The sequence below is a fragment of the Spermophilus citellus genome, assembly GCF_964194105.1.
Source record: "Spermophilus citellus genome assembly, chromosome: X".
NCBI lineage: Eukaryota > Metazoa > Chordata > Mammalia > Rodentia > Sciuridae > Spermophilus > Spermophilus citellus.
The window spans coordinates 137,956,413-137,979,674 of record NC_138190.1 but is presented as its reverse complement, the minus strand read 5'-3'; positions in this window follow the sequence as shown (position 1 = coordinate 137,979,674).

The window sequence follows — 23,262 nt, the reverse complement described above, 5'->3', positions numbered from 1 at the left end:
TTTAGAGTTTTTGTGCATTGTAAAGCTCTTTTACATGCATTTGTGTAAACCTATGTGAATAGCTGCCTCAAGTCTGCTAGGCAGGCTTCATTTAGACCAGAGATTCTACAGCCATCTTTTAATACTGTTTGTCCCATCAGATTGCATTTTCAATTCTTTTTTTAACCTCATCTTTCATTCAAATGATTTACTAAAAATGAATATATCTAGTGAATGCTGCCTAAAGTTTTCTCCTCTGTTTGCAGTCTAAAATTTGAATGCGAAGTTTCAGTCTGTTTTGTTTCAAAATATTCTTAAACTTGTGCAATTGTTATTGAATTTTTCTTTCATGATGGTAAGAACTGTTTTTTTTTTTTTTTCATAGCCATATCCCAATCAGATAGCACCATTACTGGCACACAGTAAATGTTGAATATGTATTTGTTGAATGAATGTGAGTTTTAGCAGTATCCATGGTTTCAATAGCAGTATGGATCAAAGATCTGGTTATATATGTACTCAGTGTTCATCTTGTAGTATGTCAAAGCTTTCTATTATAAACATCATATATTTCACCAATATCCAGCCTTCCTTTCCTTTGCACATAAAAACTACTATACTTTCCAATTCCATTTTAGTTAAGCAGGGTCCTACAACTAATACTGGACAATTAGCTGTGAGGAAAAGACTTGCTTCTGACACAAAGCATAGAAGAGCAGGTATAAAATTGTCAACACTGTTTCCCTGCTTCAGTGACCAGTGACAGTACAGATTGTGGAAGTCTCATCAGCCTGGATCTCTAGTTATGTCCATCATACATTGAATATATGCAAATAGTGAAAAATATACCACTGCATGTATATTAAACTATTGAAATATGAAAATTGTTTATTACGGCAATACAAACCTATCCATCTTAATAATGTAGCTCCATTTCATATTTTAGAAGACGAATACAGATTTGCTTCTTTGGCTACATTCCATTAGCAATTTTGGCAAGGACAGAGGTATGGAGGAGAGAGAACTGTGAGTATATCATAAGTTTCCAGAATTTCCTTGGGGGAAAAATTGTATTTGTATGTTGAAGCCAACTTTGCAAGTTCTTACATATCTGAATCTTTTTTTTTTTTTTTTTGCATAGTAACAACTATTCTGCTAGTTATAGGATTGTAAAGCCAATTTCGTAAACTTAGTGAAATGAAGAAGGAAGCAGAATCAAAAATTGTTTGGGGGCCAGGCACAGTGGTGCATGCCTGTAATTCCAGCCACTCAGATGGCTGAGGCAGGAGCATTGCAAGTTCAAGGACAGTCTCAGCAACTAAGCAAGGCCCCGTGTCAAAATAAAAAATAGAAAGGGCTGGGGATGAGGCTCAGTGGTTAAGCACCTGTGGGTTCAATCCCCAGTACAAAAAGAAAGTTTTCAGGATGAATGTAGTAGCATGCTTATTTGCCCATTGTGTAATTTAAGCATTGTTCTTTAATATTAAAGCAAAATTATTTGAGCAATGGACAACTAATTGTCTTTTTACAAATTTCATCTGATAGTTAATGGCTTATTTGGTGTGCAAACTTAAAAACTTTCTCTTAGGAAGTTTTCTTTTTTATATTATATATTATTATTCATGTTCTGGTATTTTTCTTTCATTTCTATTTTACTCATTATGGGTCTCTTTGGTCTACCTCTGATTCTTCCATGCTTTTTTCCCTTTTAAAATTTAAGTTTCTTGATATTGACTACTTCTTATTGTTTTTCATTGTCTATTTTATGTTCACTCTCTGTTCTCATTTAGATTTATATCATGTAGTCTTGTTTCATGAAACCTTTATTGATTTGAGTAAACTATTTTTGGTTGTCATTTTATATTTAAATGGGTTCTAAAATATTGTGGCTATTTCTTTGTTTCTTGCATTGACCATCTTTCAAACCTACACTTTGTTTTCTTTAGTGTTTTTTCACTTTTTTACAGGTTTATTGTTGAAAATATATTTACCTAATTGGATTTCTAATAAAATAAAATATATGATTAATACCACCAAAGATTTTCATTAAATCCTACCTGAATACTTTAGGAATATATATAGAGAACAAATCCATCATATCAGCCTCCTGTTTTTTATGACTGTTATTACCAAAAATAGTATTGCTACTCAGGTCTTATGGTCATTAAACTTGAATTTCAGAAATAATGTTTTCCCTTATATCTCTGTTTTCTGTAGCTAACCTTTTGTCCTTTTCTCTCATCTTTATGAGTTAGGAAAAATAAATGTAGTTCTATGGGATTTTCCTTCCCTTATTTCTGTGTCATTCTGAATTTTCATAATAGATGACATTTCTTGAGGTTTCATGTAAATTTTACTAATTTTAAGTATAAATATATATTCCCCACCATATTTAAATTCCATAAGAATCTTTGATCGAATTTTTAAGTCTACATATTCTCAATAATCACTTTTTCCATGCACTTGTTTTCTTTTTTTAAGATGAACACAATATATTTATTTATTTTATTTATTTATTTTTATGTGGTACTGAGGATCAAACCCAGTGTTTCACATGTGTGCAGCAAGCTCTCTAATGCTGAACTATAATACCAGCCCCCATGCACTTGTTTTCTAATGATCAAAATTTATAAAAAGAAAATAATTTTAATAACCATCCAAATAAGAAGTTAATACTCTTATACTTAAATTTGTCACATGCATTTTGAAGAATTTTTTATAAACATCTTTATAAAGTTAACTGTAGCTCACATTATGAATAACAATAAGAATAGTGTCTTGCACCATTTCTATACCTTATATTCTTATATAATTAATTGCAATAGCACCAGAAAAAATGAGTATAACTAATTTAAATGAAGAAATGTGGATATGTATGCCTTTTTGAACTTTGTTCAGAAGAAGATGTCATTTTAACTGATTAGAGACCTAATAAAACATTCTTCATTATAGAAGGTGTTAATTGGTGACAATTATTAGAAATTTCTCTAAAATTTAACAGCTTGAAACCCAGTATTACTCTACATCATCAAGTGTTTCTAAGGGTTTTGGGCTACTAATATAAAGCTTACAAGGACAAATAAGCCAAAGTTCATACGGCATGAATAATTATCAGATCATACTTTGATGTAGACTCTTTTTCAAAAAGTTTCAAAAGCATTGATATCCTTCCTAGCAGATTTTTCATCTACTACAAATAGCTGAAATTCAGACATTGTGATTTACTTGATATTTTGTATTTGAACTCCATATGGAACTCAAGGTTCCCAATTTGCAAAGAGATCTCTACCATTAAATTACAAAGTTACCTAAATAATTTTAAAATAAAGTACAGTGCAATGGTTATATTTTGGCTAACCAAAATGAGTGATATAAAATGCATTATGATTTATATCTCATTTGAACTTTTATAAACTCTTAGTTACTGATAATTGTGATTTGAATTTTTGAAGTTTTGTTTTTTAAATTGACACATTATACTTGTACATATGTATGGGTTACAGTGGGCATTTCAATACATGTATACACTTATCAGAAGATCAACTCTATAATCTCCAGTCTCATAAGTATTTCTATTTAGTTTTTCAGAAATCATTACAAATTTCATTCTATCATAATATATATAGTATGCTATGTTAAAAATGGATATTAGAATGTATACTATTTATTTATTTATTTATTTTCATTTTTATTAGTTCTAATCAGTTATACATAACAGTATAAAGCTCTTCAATTCATTGTACAAAAATGGAGCAGAATTCTTTGCTTCTCTGGTTGTACATGAAATAGAGTCATATCATTCGTGCAGTCATAAATGTACCTAGGGTAATGATGTCCATCTCATTCCACCATCTTTTCTAACCCTTGCCCCCTTCCACCCACCCCTTTTCCCCATCCAAAGTTCCTCCACTCATCCAATGCCCCCCATTATGGATTAGCATCCACTTATCAGGGAAAACATTTGGTCCCTGGTTTTTCTGGGATTGGCTTATTTCACTTAGCATGATGTTCTCCAATTCCCTCCATTTACCTATAAATACCATAACTTCATTATTTTTTAATACTGAGTAATATACCATTGTGTGTATATATCCATTTTTATCCATTTCTTTATCCATTCATTTATTGAAGAGCATCTATGTTGCTTCCACAGTTTTAGCTATTGTGAATTGTGCTGCTATAAACATTGAAGTGGCTGTGTCCCTGTAGTATGCTGTTTTTAAGTCCTTTGGGGATAGACCAAGGAGTGGGATAGCTGGGTCAAATGGTGCTTCCATTTAAAGTTTACTAAGGTATCTCCATATTGCTTTCCCTATTGGCTGCACCAATTTGCAGTCCCACCATCAATGTATGAGTGTGCCTTTTCCCCCACATCCTTGCCAACACTTATTGTTGCTTGTATTTTTGATAATTGCCAATCTGACTGGAGTGGGATAAAATCTTAGAGAAGTTTTGATTTGCATTTCTCTAATTGCTAGAGATGTTCAACATTTTTTTCATATATTTGTTGATTGATTGTATCTTCTGAGAAGTGTCTGTTTAGCTCCTTAGCCTATTTATTGAATGGGTCGTTTGATTTTTGATGTTAAGTTTTTTTGAGTTTTTCATACATCCTGGATATTACTGGTCTATCTGATGTGCGTGTGGCAAAAAATTGTTTCCATTCTGTAAGCTCTCTCTTCACCTTACTGAGTATTTCTTTTGCTGAGAAGAACATTTTTAGTTTGAACTATCCCATTTATTGATTCTTGATTTTATTTCTTGTGCTATAGGAGTCCTGTTAAGGAAGTTGGGGCCTAATCTGACAATGATGAAGATTTGGGCCTACTTTTTCTTCTATTAGGTGTAGGGTTAGAATGTATGCTACTTATTGAAACATAACTGGCAAGGAAGCTCTAAGAATATACCCACATATTACATGACTTACAATTATTGAAGGAAGATACTTTTTCTCTTCTCTTGAATTTGAAGGATGGAAAAATCTTTGAGATGAAAAAAGATTCAATTCTATATTATAATTAGGTTTATTCTTGTCCTCTCTTTCATTAAAAATATACCCTCAATCTCAGAGTTTAATTTGTATTATAATTATTAAAAATATGATTTGTGCTTACTGGCAGGATTCATTGTGGTACTTTCACACATGTGTATATTGTGCATTGATCTTGTCCATCCACCCTTATTCTGTACCCTCCTCACGTCTGTCGCTCCTTCCTCTGGCCCTGTTTCCCATTCCTAGTTCCTAGTAGTCCACTTCTACTTTCAGGTTATCTTTTCTGGTTGTTTTGTGTCTGATTTATTTTACTTAACATGATGTCTTCGAGTTTCATCTATTTTTCTCCAAATGACAGGATATCATTACTTAACACTAAATCATAACTTAACACTAAATCATATAATTCATTGTTTTTTATTCATCCATTTATCTGTTGATGGGCAACTAGGCTGATTCCATATCTTTGTGCCAAAATAATATGTGTATACAGATATCTCTTGTCACAGTTTATTTTTAATTATGAAAAACAGTGGAATAAAGCACTATAACGAGAGAAAAGTACATGGGGCAATATTTTCATATATTGAGATAGGTGACTAACTGCCTGAGCAGAATCTATGGGACATTATAATGGGGATTTAAGAAAATTTGATTTCTGCTAATGAAAATAAATAATTTTCCATGACATATATAAGACATACTTATAGAAAGATTCTTGAGTTTTAAGATTTTAATGAAATGTTCATCATTATGTGAAGAAATGGTGTGATGCAGGAAAATAGGCCAACTTAGACTTAGATTCAAAAAATAATGCCATTTTCTAAAATTCTTGGGAATCAACTTAATGAAAGAGTTGAAAGATGTATATAATGAAAACTAAAGAACCCTTAAGAAAAAAATCAAAGAAGACTTTAGAAGATGGAAAGATCTATCTTGCTCTTGGATAGGCAGAATTAATATGATCAAAATGACCATACTACCAAAAGCACTATACATATTTAATGCAATTCCAATCAAAATCCCTATGGCATTCCTCATAGAAATAGAAAAAGCAGTCATGAAATTTATCTGGAAAAATAAGAGACCCAGAATATCTAAAGCAATCCTTAGCAGGAAGAGTGAAGCAGGTGGCATCACTAACCAGATCTTAAGCTATACTACAGAGCAATCATAACAAAATCAGCATGATATTGGCACCAAAACAGACTGGTAGACCAATGGTACAGAATAGAGGACACAGAGACTAACCCACAAAACTGCAATTATATTAGACAAAGATGCCAAAAACATGCATGAGAGAAAACATAGCCTCTTCCATAAATGGTGCTGGGAAAACTGGAAATCCATATGCAACTAAATGAAATTAAACCTCAATTTTGTGCACCTCACCATGCTCAAAACTCAACTCAAAATGGATCAAGAACTTAGGAATTAAACCAGAGACCACGTGTTTAATGGAATAAAAAGTAGGCCCTATTCACCATCATGTGAGATTAGGCCCCAACTTCCTTTATAAGACTCCTTTGGTGCAAGAATTAAAATCAAGAATCAATAAATGGAATGGATTCAAACTAAAAAGTTTCTTCTCAGCAAAATAAACAATCTGTGAGGTGAATAGTGAGCCTCCATCTTGGGAGCAAATCTTTACCCCTCACCCATCAGATAGAGCGCGGATCTCTAGGGTATATAAAGAACTCAAAAAGCTAAGCATCAAAAAAATAAATAACCCAATCAATAAATGGGCCAAGGACCTGAACAGACACTTCTCAGAAGATGATATACAATCAATCAACAAATATATGAAAAAAATTTTCAACATCTCTAGCAATTAGAGAAATGCAAATCAAAACTACTCTAAGATATCATCTCACTCCAGTCAGAATGGCAACTATTATGAAGACAAACAACAATAAGTGCTGGCAAGGATGCAGGGGAAAAGACACACTCATACATTGCTGGTGGGACTGCAAATTGTTGCAGACAATATGGAAAGCAGTATGGAGATTCCTTGGAAAATTGGGAATGGAACCACCATTTGACCCAGCTATCACTCTCCCCAGACAATACCCCAAAGACTTAAAAACAGCATACTACAGGGACACAGCCACATCAATATTTATAGCAGCACAATTCATAATAGCTAAACTGTGGAACCAAACTAGATGGCCTTCAGAAAATGAATAGATAAAAATTGTGGCATAAATACACAATGGAATATTATTCATCAATAAAAGAGAATAAAATCATGGCATTTGCAGGTAAATAGATGGAGTTATAGAAGATAATGCTAAGTGAAGTTAGCCAATCCCAAAAAAACATATGCCAAGTGTTTTCTCAGATATAAGGAGGCTGATTCATAGTGGGTGTAGGGAGGGGGAGCATGGGAGGATTAGATGAATTCAAGATAGGGCAGAGGGATGGGAAGGGAAGGGAGGGGGCAGGGGATTAGCAATGATGGTGGAATGTGATAGACATTATTATCCAAAGTACATGTATGAAGACATGAATTGATGTGAATATACTTTGTATACAACCAGGGATATGAAAAATTGTGCTCTATATCTGTAATAAGAATTGTAATGCATTCCACTGTCCTATATAAATAAAAAAATTAATTAAAAAAATAATGCCACTTTGTAGAATTGTGGCTTTGGTTTCCCCTTTTTGTTTTCCTTAATCTTAGTTTCTTCATATATAGCACATTAATAAGTATAATAACATAAAGTTGTTATAGACTATTGGATGTTATGTGAACAGAATCCTACCCAATTAACGTTTATTATAATACCTGGCTCTTAATGTTCAATATATAGCAGCTGTTATTATATAGAAAGTGAATTGTTCCCACTTTTCTCTAAAGCTTGCAATAGTATTGTGATTTTGTATAATGAGGGAGCGGATTTAGGGGAAACTCTAAGGCTCTTATGAAGGTGAAAGTTGTAAGCATTTTCCCAGAATAACTTGAAACGGAACCACATGTTGGATTTCATCCAAATTGAAGAAACAATAGAGTCTTTGTTCTATAGTCAAATAATGTGGTAGGAATTTAAGCAAATAAAAAATAGTTCATTGGAATAAGAATAATATCATCCAAGTTAACTTCAAAGCTCCATTAATCTGTGAGACCCAATTAAGAACTTTGAATTATGGAAGCAAAAAGTCTTTGTGTTGTTTATGAAGTATTCTTTTAAATAACTTCCTGCAATTTTCCTTTTAAAATCTGCAAAACTTTTCAAAAATGTAGATTATAGCTATTATTGACCAAAATCATGACTCTGACATCTTTAGTGACAAATTTCAGAGTAGAAAAGGTGTATTTCCTTTTTTTTTAATTTAACAAGTTCCTAAAGTTTAAAAACTTAAGTTGAAAGTTTAAGGGCACCTCATGGCTCAGAATTAAACTAAAAACTTTTGTCAATTTATTTATTTTATTTCAGCAATTCTAATAATTGTGCAGATCCATCTACATTTTTCCTGCCTCTACTGTTATCACCTTAATAATCCCATTTTCCTCTAAAACTTGCAACAGTATCACGATCCCACATAATGAGGGGGAAGATGGAAGGGAATCTCTAAGGGTTTTTGATGTTGAAAGTTATAAGCATTCCTCTGTCTTCTGGATGATTGCAGAGAACTCAAAGAACTCTTAATTGATTTTCAAGCTTTATCTCTGCCACCCCACAATACAATATCCATAGAACTGTCAGTATGATACTTACCAAATATGAATGAAAACATCTTAACTACATATCAGACGTCTTCAATAGCTCCCCATCAGAGTTAAGAGCAATAAGCTTACCACAGACTACAGGCCTTATGTGATGACTATCCTCCTGATACTACAACTTTTAGCTCTGTTCACCTGCCCTTTTGAAAACACCAAGTTATTTCCTGAATTTAGATACTTTGAGATTGTTATTTTTTTATTTCACAAGCTCTTTTAATGTATTTATGTGTGCAATGATATCTACTGAGCATATGCAATGTATCAAGCATCATTGTGTGTGGTTAAGATATGCCAGAACAAAGACCGTAGAGTGAAAGTATACTTGGTTTTTGAGGAATGCACCTAGGAGGTATGAGTAGCTAGAGTACAGTGAAAAGGAGAATAGTAGGAAATATAACATAGAAATAAATAATGGAGATGGGGGTATCATGTTATATAGTGTCTCATTAGATCATTGTAAGAATTTTCACTTTTACAGGTCTCGCTGTGATTACTCTGTATAAAATATATTACATGGAGGCAAGGATGAATGTACAACCAATTAGTAGGATAGTATGGTAATTCAGGCAATATATAATGATGACATAGAATAAAACAGAAGTAGTGGAGATGATTAAAAGTGGTTAGCTTCCAGATGTATTTTGAAAGTAGGGCCAACTGGGTTGCTAGTAAGAGAGGATATGGAATAATAAAAAATTCAAGTAAAATTCCCCCACTTTTAGTGTGAGCAAGTTGATGGGTGAAATTATCATCAAATCACAATGATAAGATAATAATAAAAGCAAGTTTTGAATAAAAGAATATAACAAATTCAATTTGGACATGTTGAGTTTGAAATGTCTCTGAGATTCAAGAGGAAATGTCAGGTTCGCAGTTGAATAACCATTTGTTTAAGAAAGAGATCTGGGCTCAAGCTATGATTCAGGAATTATAAGCATTTGGTTGGCATTTGAAGTCATAGAAAGTAATTAAATTACCAAATGATTGAGTGTAAATAAGGGAGGGGCAAAGAAATGAACCTTGTGGTTAGTCATTGTTCCAATGGAAAAGAGGAGGAACTATCAAAAGGGAGTGAAAAGATCTATCAACAAAGCAGGAAGAGAACAAGGAAATTGCAAAGTTCTGAAAAATAAGTGCAGAATATATATCTAAACAAAGAAAGTGTCCAGTGATGTTGACATCACTAAGAGGAAACAGAAAAAATTAAATATTGTGTAATAATAGTTACTTTGGCCAATAAAAGTTTCAATAGATTGAGTGAGAAAAAATAATTAGACCAGAAACATTGAAGGAGTTTAAAGAAAATGTAGGGTCAACACTGTAAAATATAGATGCAAACAATGACTTCGTCAATAGCACTCATAAAGCTCAGGAAATAATACCAAGAATCAATAAATAGGTACCATCAAATTTAAAAAACTTCTGCACAACAAAGAAAATAATTAAGAGCATGAAGAAACAGCCAACAGAAGAGAAAATCTTTGTTAGATATTCTGACAGGGAATTAATAACCAGAATATATATAAAGAACTCAAAAAACTTACCACAAAAAAATAAACCAGTCAAAAATACACCAGGTCAAATAGCCTGGTACATACCTGTAATCCAAGCAACTCAGGAGGCTGACACAGAAAGAGTCTGAGCCTCAGCAACTTAGCAAGGCACTAAGCAACTCAGTAAGACCCTGTCTCTAAATAAAATACAAAATAAGGCTGCGGATGTGGCTCAGTGGTCGAGTGCCCCTGAGTTCAATCCCTGGTGCACATGCATGCACACATACAGAAGAAGAAGAGGGAGAAGGAGAAGGAGAAGGAGAAGGAGAAGGAGAAGGAGAAGGAGAAGGAGAAGGAGAAGGAGAAGGAGAAGGAGGAGAAGGAGAAGAGGCTGATGGGAGTGTATTTAAGAGAAGTGGGAGAAAAAGAAATTAAAGACAGTGAAACTTATTGATAAATTAGGTATAGTCAGTCCTTTGGAAAATTTTCAACATATAGGAACAGCTCAGAGCTAGAGTAGATGCTGTTGAAAAATGGAATCTAAACAGATTTTTGTGTTATTATTTGAGAAAGAGTAACATTTTAAACTTTCAGGAAAAGAAGGAATATTTATTGGTAAAGGAAAAGGAGGGAATAATTGTTGGATCCATATCCTTTAGGATTAAGAAGGAATAGGATTGGTTTATATTAAGAAGAATTTCTTTCAGGAAGCAGTATAAATAATCCATGTGGTGCTGGGGTTTTGTCTCAGTGGTAGAGTGTTTGCCTCACATGTGCAAGGCCCTGGGTTTGATCCTCAGCACCACATAAAAATAAATAATCAAATAAAGTTATTGTGTACAACCACAAAAAAAAATGTTTAAATGATAATTCATGTATAGAAACAGATTGGAAGAGGAGTACATGGGTGCAATTGCAAGTAAGGGGATAGAGTTACTGTGATAGAATGTAGAAGTTCTATTTTGATTATTGTTTTCTAATTATCTCAGTGAAGTTTGATGCCAAAACATTAGCTTAAGGAAGAATGGATATAAGCTAAGGTTTTAAAAAGAAAAGAGAGACAAAAATTACTGATCTGGTAAACTGAACAGATGAGAGAAATATACTACATTTGTTGTGCATCATTAAGGTGCTCTTAGTAAGAACAATGGATCTCAATGCATGGTTCCCTGACCAACAGGGTCAGAGTTGCCTAAAAACTTGTTAGGAATGTGAATTACTCTGTCCTACCCCAGACCCACAAAACAAAGGTAATTTCAGTAGTGGGGCCAAGAGATTTGTGTTTGAATAAGCCTTACAGGGGATTCTTCTTGTAAACTACTAAATTAGAAGAGGCTGACCAGGGAGTTAGAGTGAGACCATCCATTGTGATTGTGTGTTTTTTCTTCAGACATATTAATCAGTGTTGTGTAGGGAAACACAGGTGGAGAGTTGTTTTAAACAAAGTTGTGGTTTCATCAAGCAATTAAGTCAAAATGAAAAACCAGAAAGTTGAGAATATATAGAAGGAAACATTAATAATGATTTACTATGGAATTTTAGTTGGAGAACTAGTAAAGGAAAAACATCAAAGGGATGAATAATAATAATAATAATAAAGAATAAGATCAAGGGATTAAAATTCCTGATATTATCCTAGAGGAAGTGAGTTGGAAAGATCAGAAGTTGTTGCCAGAGAGGATAAATTATTTAATTGAGACTGAAAGATTTGTACTCATTGGTCATGTGTTCTGTTTTGGCTGTGAGGTGTCCCCTAAAAGCTCATGTGTGAGACAATGTAAGAAGGTTCAGAAGAGAAATGATTGTGTTGTGAGAGTCTTAACCTAATCAGTGAATTAATTCCCTGATTGGGATTAACTGAGTAGTAACTGAAGGCAGGTATGGTACAGCAGGAGGAAGTGAGTATTGGGGGTGTAACTTTGGGGTTTATATTTGTATCTGGTGAGTGGAGTCTCTCTCGGCTTCCCCCTGTCACATTCTCCCACCATGATGTTCAGCCTTACCTCAAGCCCCGAGGATTGGAGTCTGCTGTCCATGGACTGATACCTCTGAAACCAAATAAAATTGTACTACCCTAAAATTGTTCCGGTGGGGTCTTAGTCACAGTGGCAAAAAAAAAAAAAAAAAAGCGCTGACTAAAACATCGTGAGAATGTTTATGATTGAGCTGCTCAACTGAAATGTAATGTGAGGCATAGTATAATTTAAAAACTTATAGCATCTATATCAAGAAACTAAAAGAAACAGATAAAATTAATTCTATAATAAACTTTATTAACCCAACCTATTCAAGTTAACTCTAATATTATGGTTTGCATCATTAATGTCCCTGGAAAAGCTCATGTATTAGGCAACACAGAAATGTTCAGAGGTAAAATGAATAAATGATGAGAGCTATAACCTCATCAGTGGATGAACTATTTGATGAATTAATCATTTGAAATGGATTATTGACTGTGTGGTGATTATAGCCAAGTAAGACATAGCTGGAAGATGTAGGTCACTGGGGACATGGGCTGGACTTTATCTATCCATGGCCTCTCACTCTCTTTCTCTGGTTCCTGGCTTCAGTGAGCTTAGCAGCTTTACTTTCTGAAGCCCTTCCACCATGATTTTTTGACTCTCAGTAGACCCAGAACAATGGAGTCAGTCAAACATGGATTTAACCTCTGAAATCATGAACCCTAAGTAAACTTTTCTTCCTCTAAGTTGTTCTTATCATGTATTTTGATCATGGTAATGAAAAGTAGCGAATATAAAAATATTAATGAGAAATCCAGAGTATACACTTGTGGTACATCTCTACTTGGACTGACCACATTTCAAGGATTCAGTAGCCACATATAACTAGGGACTATCATCATGAACAGCATAAGTCAAAGGTATGATCACAGGAGAAATCATTTGTGGTAGGCTAGTGGATAACATGACATGATGGAAATATTGACATTAAAAAAGGGCAAGTTTTCCCCCCTTTTGTTTCTTTGGACTTCTGATCTCCGTCATATGACAAATAATGCTTTTCTTCAGAGAATGCAGCTTTCAAGGTTCCATCTTGGGAGCAAAGCCCAGGACCTTACCAGATACCAAACATCCTGGCACTTTGATTGTAGACCTTCCAGCTTCTAAATGTGTGAGAAATAGGCTCCTGTTTTTTTTATAAACTTCCTACTGTGGTATTCTGCTACAGTACCAAATGGACTAAGATGGTCAGATATCCCAAGGGTTCATTCAAATTTTTCTTCATATTTAGCCTTAATACATAGTACAGTTCTCAATTCTGAAGGAATAGAAAATGTTGTCACTCTTCCAGTCCTCTGTGATTTAAAATGAGTGGGATTTCCACTTGGTGGTATATACAAAGCTTATAGACTACAGGGTACACCAGTAATGGGTGAACATACTTAGGAGAAAAATAATTCTAATCATGGCCATATTCTTTACTAACTGACTTCTTATTAATTACCAGTTTGACAGAAAATAGAGCCTATGTTAAGCTCTGAGACCAGTTGCTGGAGACTAACAGGTTACCATATAGTTGCATTGGACAGGAGTAAAAAGTTCAACACCCATACAAGCTACTGTTGCATAGTGCCATCTTGAGAGTCCACCAACCCAGGGGACCTGTGAAGCAACCAGGCAGCCTCCCTCAACAACTGAACAACATATCCCTATGAACTTATCACAAAGCTGCACTCACCTTCTGAAACTCTGGAAAGTACCTGGGCAGCTCTACCATACAGCTAAACCCAAGGGAGCGTTTAGGTAATACATGGATGGCCCTGATCACTTACCCTCAGGCCCTAGGAAGCAGCCAGGCAGTGAATCCTGAGAGGCTTGGCTTGCCAAGGTGCCCAGGAGGCAGCCAGGTGGTGCTTCCCATCTTCCTATGGCAATAAGAAGCAGCCGGTCAGCCTATTCTGAGAACCTTGACAATGCTGAGAATGTTGGAAGTAGCCAAGTAGCCACAAACACTCACCCACAATCCCAAGAAACAGCCAATCATCCCCAAACACTCTCTGAGAACTCTAAAAAGCTGAGCAGCCTATCCAAGCCTCTGAGAAACTGATGAAAAGCCCCACCCACTTACCCTCGGTCCCCCAAAGCAGCTGGGCAACCCATAGTGAACAGATAGGTCCTTGGAGGTCCTGAGAACAAAATGCACCAAAATCTATGGTATAGAACAAAAATAATCTAATGTAGAATTTTATAGCAATAAGTACCTAATTGAAAGAAACAAGATTTTAAATAAACCTAATGATGCAACTCAAGGAACTAGCAAAGCAAAAAGAAACCAAACTGAAAATTAGTAGAAGGAAAAACAACACAGATCATAAAGGGAAAAAAAGAGAGAGAAACTAAAAATATAATACAAAACATCAATGAAATAAAACGTATGTGTGTATATATAATATATATTTGTATATATAATAACACAAATATATATTTGTTTGATTGGTACTGAGGATTGAACTCAGGGGCACTCAACCACTGAGCCACATCCCCAGCCCTATTTTGTATTTTATTTAGAGACAGGGTCTCACTGAGTTGCTTAGCACCTTGCTTTTGCTGAGGCTGGCTTCGAACTTGGGAGCTTCCTGCCTCAGGCTCCTGAGCCACTGGGATTACAGGTGTTTGCCACCATGCCCAGCTAAGAGTATATTTTTGAAAACAAACAAAACTGACAAAACTTTAGCCAGACTAACCACTAAAAAATAAGACACAAATAAATAAATCAGAAATAGGAAGACGAAATATTATAGCTGGTTCCACAAAAATGCAAAGAAAAAATAGGAAATATTCTGAACAACTATACATCAACAAATTGGAAAACCTAGGAGAAATTAATTTCTGGACACATATTTATTACCATAATTGAACTATGAAGACATATAAAGCCTGAACAAACCAACACAAAGTAACAAGATTAACTCAGTAATAAAAAAAACTCTTTAAAAATTCCAGAAACATATGGCTTCACTGCTGAATTTTTAACAAAAAAAAGAAGAAAAACATTATTTCTTCTCAAACTATTCCAGACAATCGAAGGGGAATGAACCCTTCCAATCTCAGTTTCAGGCCAACATTACTCTGAAACCAAAACCAGACAAACACACAAGAATAAAGCAAATATAACAATATCTGTGATGAATAAGAAGCAAAAATTATCACTCAAATACTGGCAAATCAAATCCAGCAGCACATCAGAAAGATTAGGAACAATGTTCAAGTGAGATTTAGCCCAGGGATACAAGGATAGCTCAACATACAAAAATCAATTAATATAATAGCCCCCATTAAGAAAATGAAAAATAACAAAAGTCATGACTGAGAGGCAGAAAATGTTATTTGATAAGATTTAATATTTATTCATGATAAAAACTCTTAAAAATTTAGAGACAATGCTTCAGTATATTAACCAGGGCAAAAAGTTTTGGGAGCTGACCCCAAAACATAGGCAATGAAGCAACAATTGACAAATGAGATTACATAAAACTAAAAGATTTAAGCACAACAGAGTATACAGTCATAGTAATATGACAACCTATAGAATGGGAAGAAATACAAATCATATATGTGACACAGGATTAATAGCCAGATAAGGAACTCAAACACTCAACAAAAAGAAAGGAAATAATATCTGATTGAATAATGTACAGATGACCTGAATAGACCTATAAAGAGAATATACAAATGGCTAAATAGTATATGGGAAAAAAGTTCAACATGGTTAATGATCAGAGAAATGCAAATAAAAACCATAATGAGATGTCTCACCTCAGTTAGCATGTCTATTAACAAAAGAATTAAAAAATATATATAATGAATCCTGGCAAGGATGTGACGAAAGGGGAATGCTCATATACTGTTGGTGATAATGTAAATTAGTAAAAGCATTATGGAAAACAGTATGGGTGTTCCTAACAATACTAGAAATAGAATTACCATAAGTTCCAGCAATCCCACTACTATGTATATAGCCAAAGGAAATGAAAGCAGTATGTTGAAATATCTGTACTCACATGTTTATTACAGCACTAGTCACAATAGTCAAGATATGGAAGCAATCCAAGTGTTCCTCAATGGATGGATGGATACTGCACATGGTGTATATACACAGTGAGGTATTAGTTGGCCATTAATGAAGAACCAAATCCTGTCATTTGAGACAGCATGAATGAAACTGGAGAACATTCTGTTAAGTGAAATAAGGAAGGCACAGAAAGACATATACCACATGTTTTCACTTATATAGGAGCCGAAAAGTTGATCTCATAGAATTAGAAGGTAAATTAGCAGTTACCAATGCCCAGAAGAATGTGAGGTGGAAGGAGATGGACAGATGGTGGTTAACAAGCACAGAGGTGCATTTAGATAGGAATATCCAGGCACAGTGGCACACATCTGTAATCCCAGTGACTCAGGAGAGGAAGCTGAAGCAAGAAGATCACAAGTTCAAGACCAGCCTCAGCAACTCAGCAAAGACCTAAGCCACAAAGTGAGACCCTTCTTCAAAATTAAAAATTAAAAAGGCTGGGGATGTGGCTTAGTGGCTAAATGTCCCTGGATTAAATCCCCAGTACCCCCAAATAAATAAATAAATAATAGGAAACTTCTCTAACATAGTAAAATGGTTGATGGCTATTAATTGTATTTCAAAAAAGCTACTAGAGATGACTTCAAATGATCCCAACACAAAGAAATGATATATATCTGAAGTGATAGATATGCCAATTACCCTGATTTGATCATTATGCATTGTATAAATGTATTGAAATGTCACATTGTACCCCATAAATATGTACAATTACTATGTTAATTAAAAAATTAAAAATATATTTTAAGAAGTCACACATGTAAAGTAAGTTATTAACTTAGAAATACCATTTTTCACATTTTATTAAGCATTTCTAATTAAACTGTTTTCATTAGTTTTCACCATGAATTAGTCACTTTCAGAGTCATCTATCAGAAAAGCAAGAGCACATTAAATTTACTACCTGATTTAAGGTATTTGAGATATGGCTCTTTAAGAATTCCCATAAAATACTGTCATTATAAATTTTATCTTAATTCCCTAAATATCTATTTGCATATAATGTAATTTTTTCTGTTTTACTCTTGTATGTATATTCAACATCTCCATAATGTAACACCATGACATATTTGTTATTTTATTATTATACTTCATTTTGTTTAATTGGAAACTATCTCAAATTGATTTTAAAAAATATATTATTGAAAACTCATTTTATCCTGAACTATGAAAATAAGTTATTGTCATGATAACTTATCAACATGTATTTCCTATGAATAAGGATAGTCTTTTATATAATCACAATACAATCATATAAATTGAGAAGGTAATCATATATATAACTTATATGTAACTCTCAGATCCTATTTGATAGCAGACCCATTCACATTTTATAACAGGAAGTGAAAGAAGAAGAATATAAATTTGCTTTGTAATGTGATTTTTTTTTCTTTTCTTTCTTTTTTTCTTTCTTTTTTTTTTTTTTTTTTTTTTTTGTTGTTGCTGGGGATTGAACTCAGGGCCTTGTGTATGCAAGGCAAGCACTCTACCAACTGAGCTATATCCCCAGACCTGTAATGTGATTTTTAAGAGATATTTATAATTCTATCTAACACTTTTCTTAATGAAATCACAGTAATTAATAGGTCTTCTTTTATTTTCATCAAATCATGTCAGGTGATCACTATAATTTAAAAATAATGTGTAACACAATAAATCAATTTTGTATGTTCCCCAAATGATGTTTCATTTCCTTAAAATAAAAAGAAATGGAGAAAGTATACACATTGGAGGAGAAAATCGTTGGCCTCAAATACAAAGTTTCCACTTTTCTCAGGCATAATGTTTCATAAGCCTTTCCTAAAATTTGGAACATATAATATGTTACAAATATTTCCATCTAGTCTATCATTCATATTTTATTTATTCTTAAAATATCTTTCACCCTAAATAAGTCTAATATAGAGAGGGACAATTTCCTTATAATTTTTACATAGAGTGTTCTGCTTAACAGTGTGTGCCATCCTCAATTAGCTAACTCCCAAACCACACCACATTTTAGACATTATAAAACAGCTTTTATTCTAGTATTGTTATGATTTTAACTGTTCAACCTTTTTGTTCTTTTATCTACTTGGATTTAATTTTTCTGTGTATGCAAGGCATACACAGAATATAATATAATATAACATAATATAAGGGGATTATTTTCTTATTCCTTTTTTTTATTTCCATTAACAAGTCATTCTCCACTGGGGGTGATTTTGACCCCTCCTCCCCAGGGAACATATGAAAGTGTTTGGAGACATTCTGGGTTATAAAAATAGGAATGGGAGTTGCCAATGTTATTTAGTTGGTAGAGACCAGGGATGCTGCCAAATATTCTATAATGCACAGGAGAATTTCTCGGCAAAAAATGTCAGTAGTACTGAGGCTCAGAAAACTTGACCTAAATGGTTGTCATTGGAGAAAAATGAATGGCTTTTAAGCAAAACAACCCAATCTATTGCCAAAGTGGCTTATAGGCTTTAAGCCATACTAGCTGGCAAATACTGAAATTAAGTGATTTAATTTTAACTCTTTATGACCCAATTTGAATAATGAAAACTCACATTTGTATGGTTTTGAAAACATATCTTTTCCTATGGAAGAATGAAAACAGGCATACACATGCATGTGCACACATATATAGAATCAAGTGGAACTGAAACAAGATGCTTAGCTTTCTGTGAAAATTCCAATGCATCCATCATTAATCATGCCAAAGTGTCAGACCTTCATCACATGTCACATTACTATTGCTGGCTCTATACTATCCGCCCTTATCAACACAAATGATAGATGGTAGAATAATATGTATTTTCGTAGTTGTTATGGTTGAAATATGAGGTATCATCCATAAGCTCATGTGTGAAACAATGCAAGAAATCTTAGAGGTGAAATGATTGAGTTAGGAGAGCCTTAATCAGTGTGTTAATCTCCTGATAGAGACTAACTGGGTAGTAATTAAAGACAGGCAGATATGGCTGAAGGAGGTGGGTCACTTGAGGCATACCTTTGGGGTTTATCTTTTGTCTGCAGTGACAGAAAATCTTCTTTCTTCTTCTTGGTGCCATATCTCCCACTGCTTTCCTCTGTCACACCCTTCAGCCATGGTATCCTACCTTATCTCAGGCTCTGAGGATTGGAATTGGCCATCTATGGATGGGGACTTTTGAAACCATGAGCCCCCAAATAAACTTTTTCTCCTCCTAAATATTTTCTCATCAGGTCTTTTGGTCACAAACAGTGAAAATGCTGAAAAAAACAGTAGTTTTGTTGGTTCTTTTTTCTTGTTACTCTAAATAACCAGTCTTTCAATGTCATACTTTCTGTCAAATAATAAACACTAAAAATAATTTTGACTCCAAAACCAAGGTAAAATAAAAACAATGCTCCTTTTATCATTTAAATGTTTGAGAAAATAGATATGTTTACTTTCAATTGATTATTACATGATGTATACATGTATTAAATCATCTTATAGTACCCTATAAATGTGTATAATTCTTATCTGACAATTTAAAAAATTAAATAATTAGACTCCAGAATAAGACTTTCATGGCCTTGTATGGAAAAAGAAGATGTAATAAATTCTAGCCACTTTATCTTTTTCTCAGGTGATTCCATTCTTAATTTTGACCCTTGATCAAGACTGTTTCCTATTGCTTTCACTAACCTTTCTTAAGTATACATTTTAGTAAAACTGGAAAACTTAGGAATCTGCTGTTAACATCACATCATGCCCCATGGCTATGACCCACATGATGTTTCAGTTTTTAACTAAAGAAAAACACAAGATTAAAAATGAGGTATAAATGTTAGGGCTTTATATTTATTCTACAAAAAAGCAATAATTTAAAAACTCTTAAAATAATGTTGACTGTTAATTGTATATGAGGAATGACCTTAATTATGTAAAACATAGTCTGAACTTTAAAGAAAATGAAACTTTAAAAATGGCCTGATATATCTAGGAAAAATACAGGGTACCATTGTTTTTCAATGTCAAACTTTAGGACTGTTTCTGAAGCTTGACTTCTGTTTTACATTATAGAAACAGAATTTATTTCAAAGATTGGTGATAAGACATACTGTCCTCAATTCCTATATTGAGGTAAATTTTGGGAAAATTATTGACAAAAATTCTTTGTCTAAATTTTCGTCAGCATCCTCTGAATTCTCTGCTGGTCTAGGCTACAGTTTAGATTTCCATGTTTGTCTTTGCATTACCTAGTTTGAATAAAAATTCTAGTCAAGTAAGTTCAGACAAAATACCTCAGCCTCAATATCTGCTCACCCTCCATATCTGCTGAGAGCCATTGCCAAGTAGGAATGATGCATCAAAATTTCCTTGCCAGCGTACCCCTTGTTGCTTAGAGGAAGGACTCATGGAAATGGACTTGCCTTGGACATTTGCAGTGACATTGCATGTGTGTTTGAGAAAGGTGACCCTGCTCAAGGACCAGGGAGGATCCGGGTTTAAGGAGGATCCTACTGGATTAGGGCGGATCCAGGTTTAGGGTGTATCCTGCTGATTAGAGCCTGGTGGAGTATGTGAATTTGGCCCAGAACGTGAATTTCCACGAGAGCAATGGCTCTCAGCACATATCTCCCACCATCCCCAGGTTATATTTGTATACCCATCCTGCCTTCTGCAGAAATCCCATTAAGCAAGACTTATTCTCCCTGTTTTGGTCAGCTTTTTCACTGCTGTGATCAAAAAACCTAACAGGAACAATTTTAGAGGAGGAAGAGTTTATTTGGTGTTCATAGTTTCAAAGGTCACAATCCATAGATGCCAAATCCATTCCTCAGGGCCTGGGATGCAGCAGAACATAGGATCAGAAGAGTGTGGTTGAGAAAGCAAAGGATACATGGTGCCAGAAAGCAGAGAGAGTGTGCTGCACTTACCAGGGATAAAATTTAAACCCCAAAGGCTTGCCCCCAATGACCAACCTTCTCCAGCTGCACCCTATCTGTTTTCCAATATGACCCAGTTAATCTCTATCAGGGGATTAATGAACTGATTAGGTCAAGGTTCTCATAACCCAATCATTTCATCTCTAGACTTTGTTGTATTATTTCACACATAAGCTTTTGGGGGACACCTCATATCTAATGCATAATACTATATATATATATATATATATATATATATATATATATATATATATATTTATCCACAGAATCCCCCACTTTAGTACTCCCTGTATCTATCATGATTATCTACCTGAATAAAGTCTGTCTCACAATTTTAACAAATGTAAGAATAATTTTTCCTTAACATTTATATACTTTTGAGACTGTACTCTAATACTTCTAAACACACATAGTTATGCTGAGGCTGACATTCCTCTGGATTTTGCTACTATCTTTGTCAACCTGGCATTGGCACTGAGACCTTGAGTGAAGTATTTGCTGAATTTAGGGACACAAGAAGGATACTTCTGAGACTCTAGGCTGCCTGGCCATTATGAATGATGACTATTCCACATATAGGTTACAGGTATTCTCTAGATATAAACTTCTTTTTGTCATATCCCTAGTACAATGGTGACCAGGTAAATACTTGAGAGGTGGCTTTCCAAAGAAAAAAACAAAAGAAACCAACCCAGATTTGGAGTGTTTTGTTGATTTTCATAGTAGAAAAGTCCAAACACAACTGATACCAAATTGACAACTGAAACAAAGTTGAGAAGAGATACACACAATCAGGCGTCATGAGCTACAACACATTGGCTCCAGCATGCTATTGGCTCAATCTCTTTTTGTATTCAAGCAAAACATCTGCAGCAGTTACCCAGTCAAACACATGTTACAGAGATAATATTTTGAAGCATATTCATGTATATGACTTTCTCCCCATAATATTAAGACATAGATTTGTTTTTAAGTTTGTGGAAGGAAGTTAACATTGTTTCAAAGATATACAAAAAAAATTGTTATTTAAATTCTAATGATCAAAATAGGGTGTCAGTAGGTTCCAAAGAAAACTTTTCTGAACTTTTCTCTATCATCTAGGGCATCAGGCCTGAATAAATATATGATAAAGTTTTCCATTTGCCTGTGTAGGGCAAAAAGGGGCATGGCATGTAAGAGGTAGAAAATTCAAATCCCATTTCCAACTAGTCCTGGGGAATTGTAGGGAAAAAGGGAAAACAGGGGAAGGAAATTAGCATGTTTTTTTTCATATCTTTAGTACTTTACTCAGAGATATGGTAAGCTTTAGAAGCATCTAGATAACATTAAAGGAATAAAAAGATCAGATGAGTTTTGCTATTTGTTTTTCTCTTACAATAAAATATTTGAAGGAATGGCATCATCCTTATCTGGAGGGAAGTTACAATAGAAAAAAAAAAGAAATTTTGGTTACATGTAGATAGGAAGTACAGTTTGCCCATGACTCAGAGGGCATGTAGAGTAGGAAACAAATAGTTGAGGATGCTCCTTAGAGTGTTTTTGAAAGGAAGCTACACAGGTGGGGGTAAAATAGTCCTATAGCTGAGTGCTACAGGGCAGTTACTGGGACAGAGGGCCAATTCTAACTTATGGATCTAATTCACTTGCTGAATCAGAAACATAGACCAACTATAAATAAATGTGTTTGGTTTGGATGTGAAGTGTCCCCTAAAATCTCATGTGTGAGATAATGCAAGAAACTTTAGAGGTAAAATGATTGGGTTATGAGAGCCTGAACATAATCAGTGCATTAATTCTATGATAGGGATTAACTGAGTGGAAACTGAAAGTAAATAGGGTGTGGATGAAAGAGGTGGGCCACTGAGGTGTGCCTTTGAGGCTTATATTTTGTCCTTGGTGAACAAGAGCTCTCTCTGCTTCCTAGTTGCCATGTCCTGATGGGCTTTCCTCTTCCATACCCTTCCACTGTGCTGTTCTGCCTCACTTGCACCCAGAGCAATGGACTCAGCCATCTATGGAGTGAGACTTCTGAAACCATGAGTACCAAATAAACATTTTTTTTAATTGTT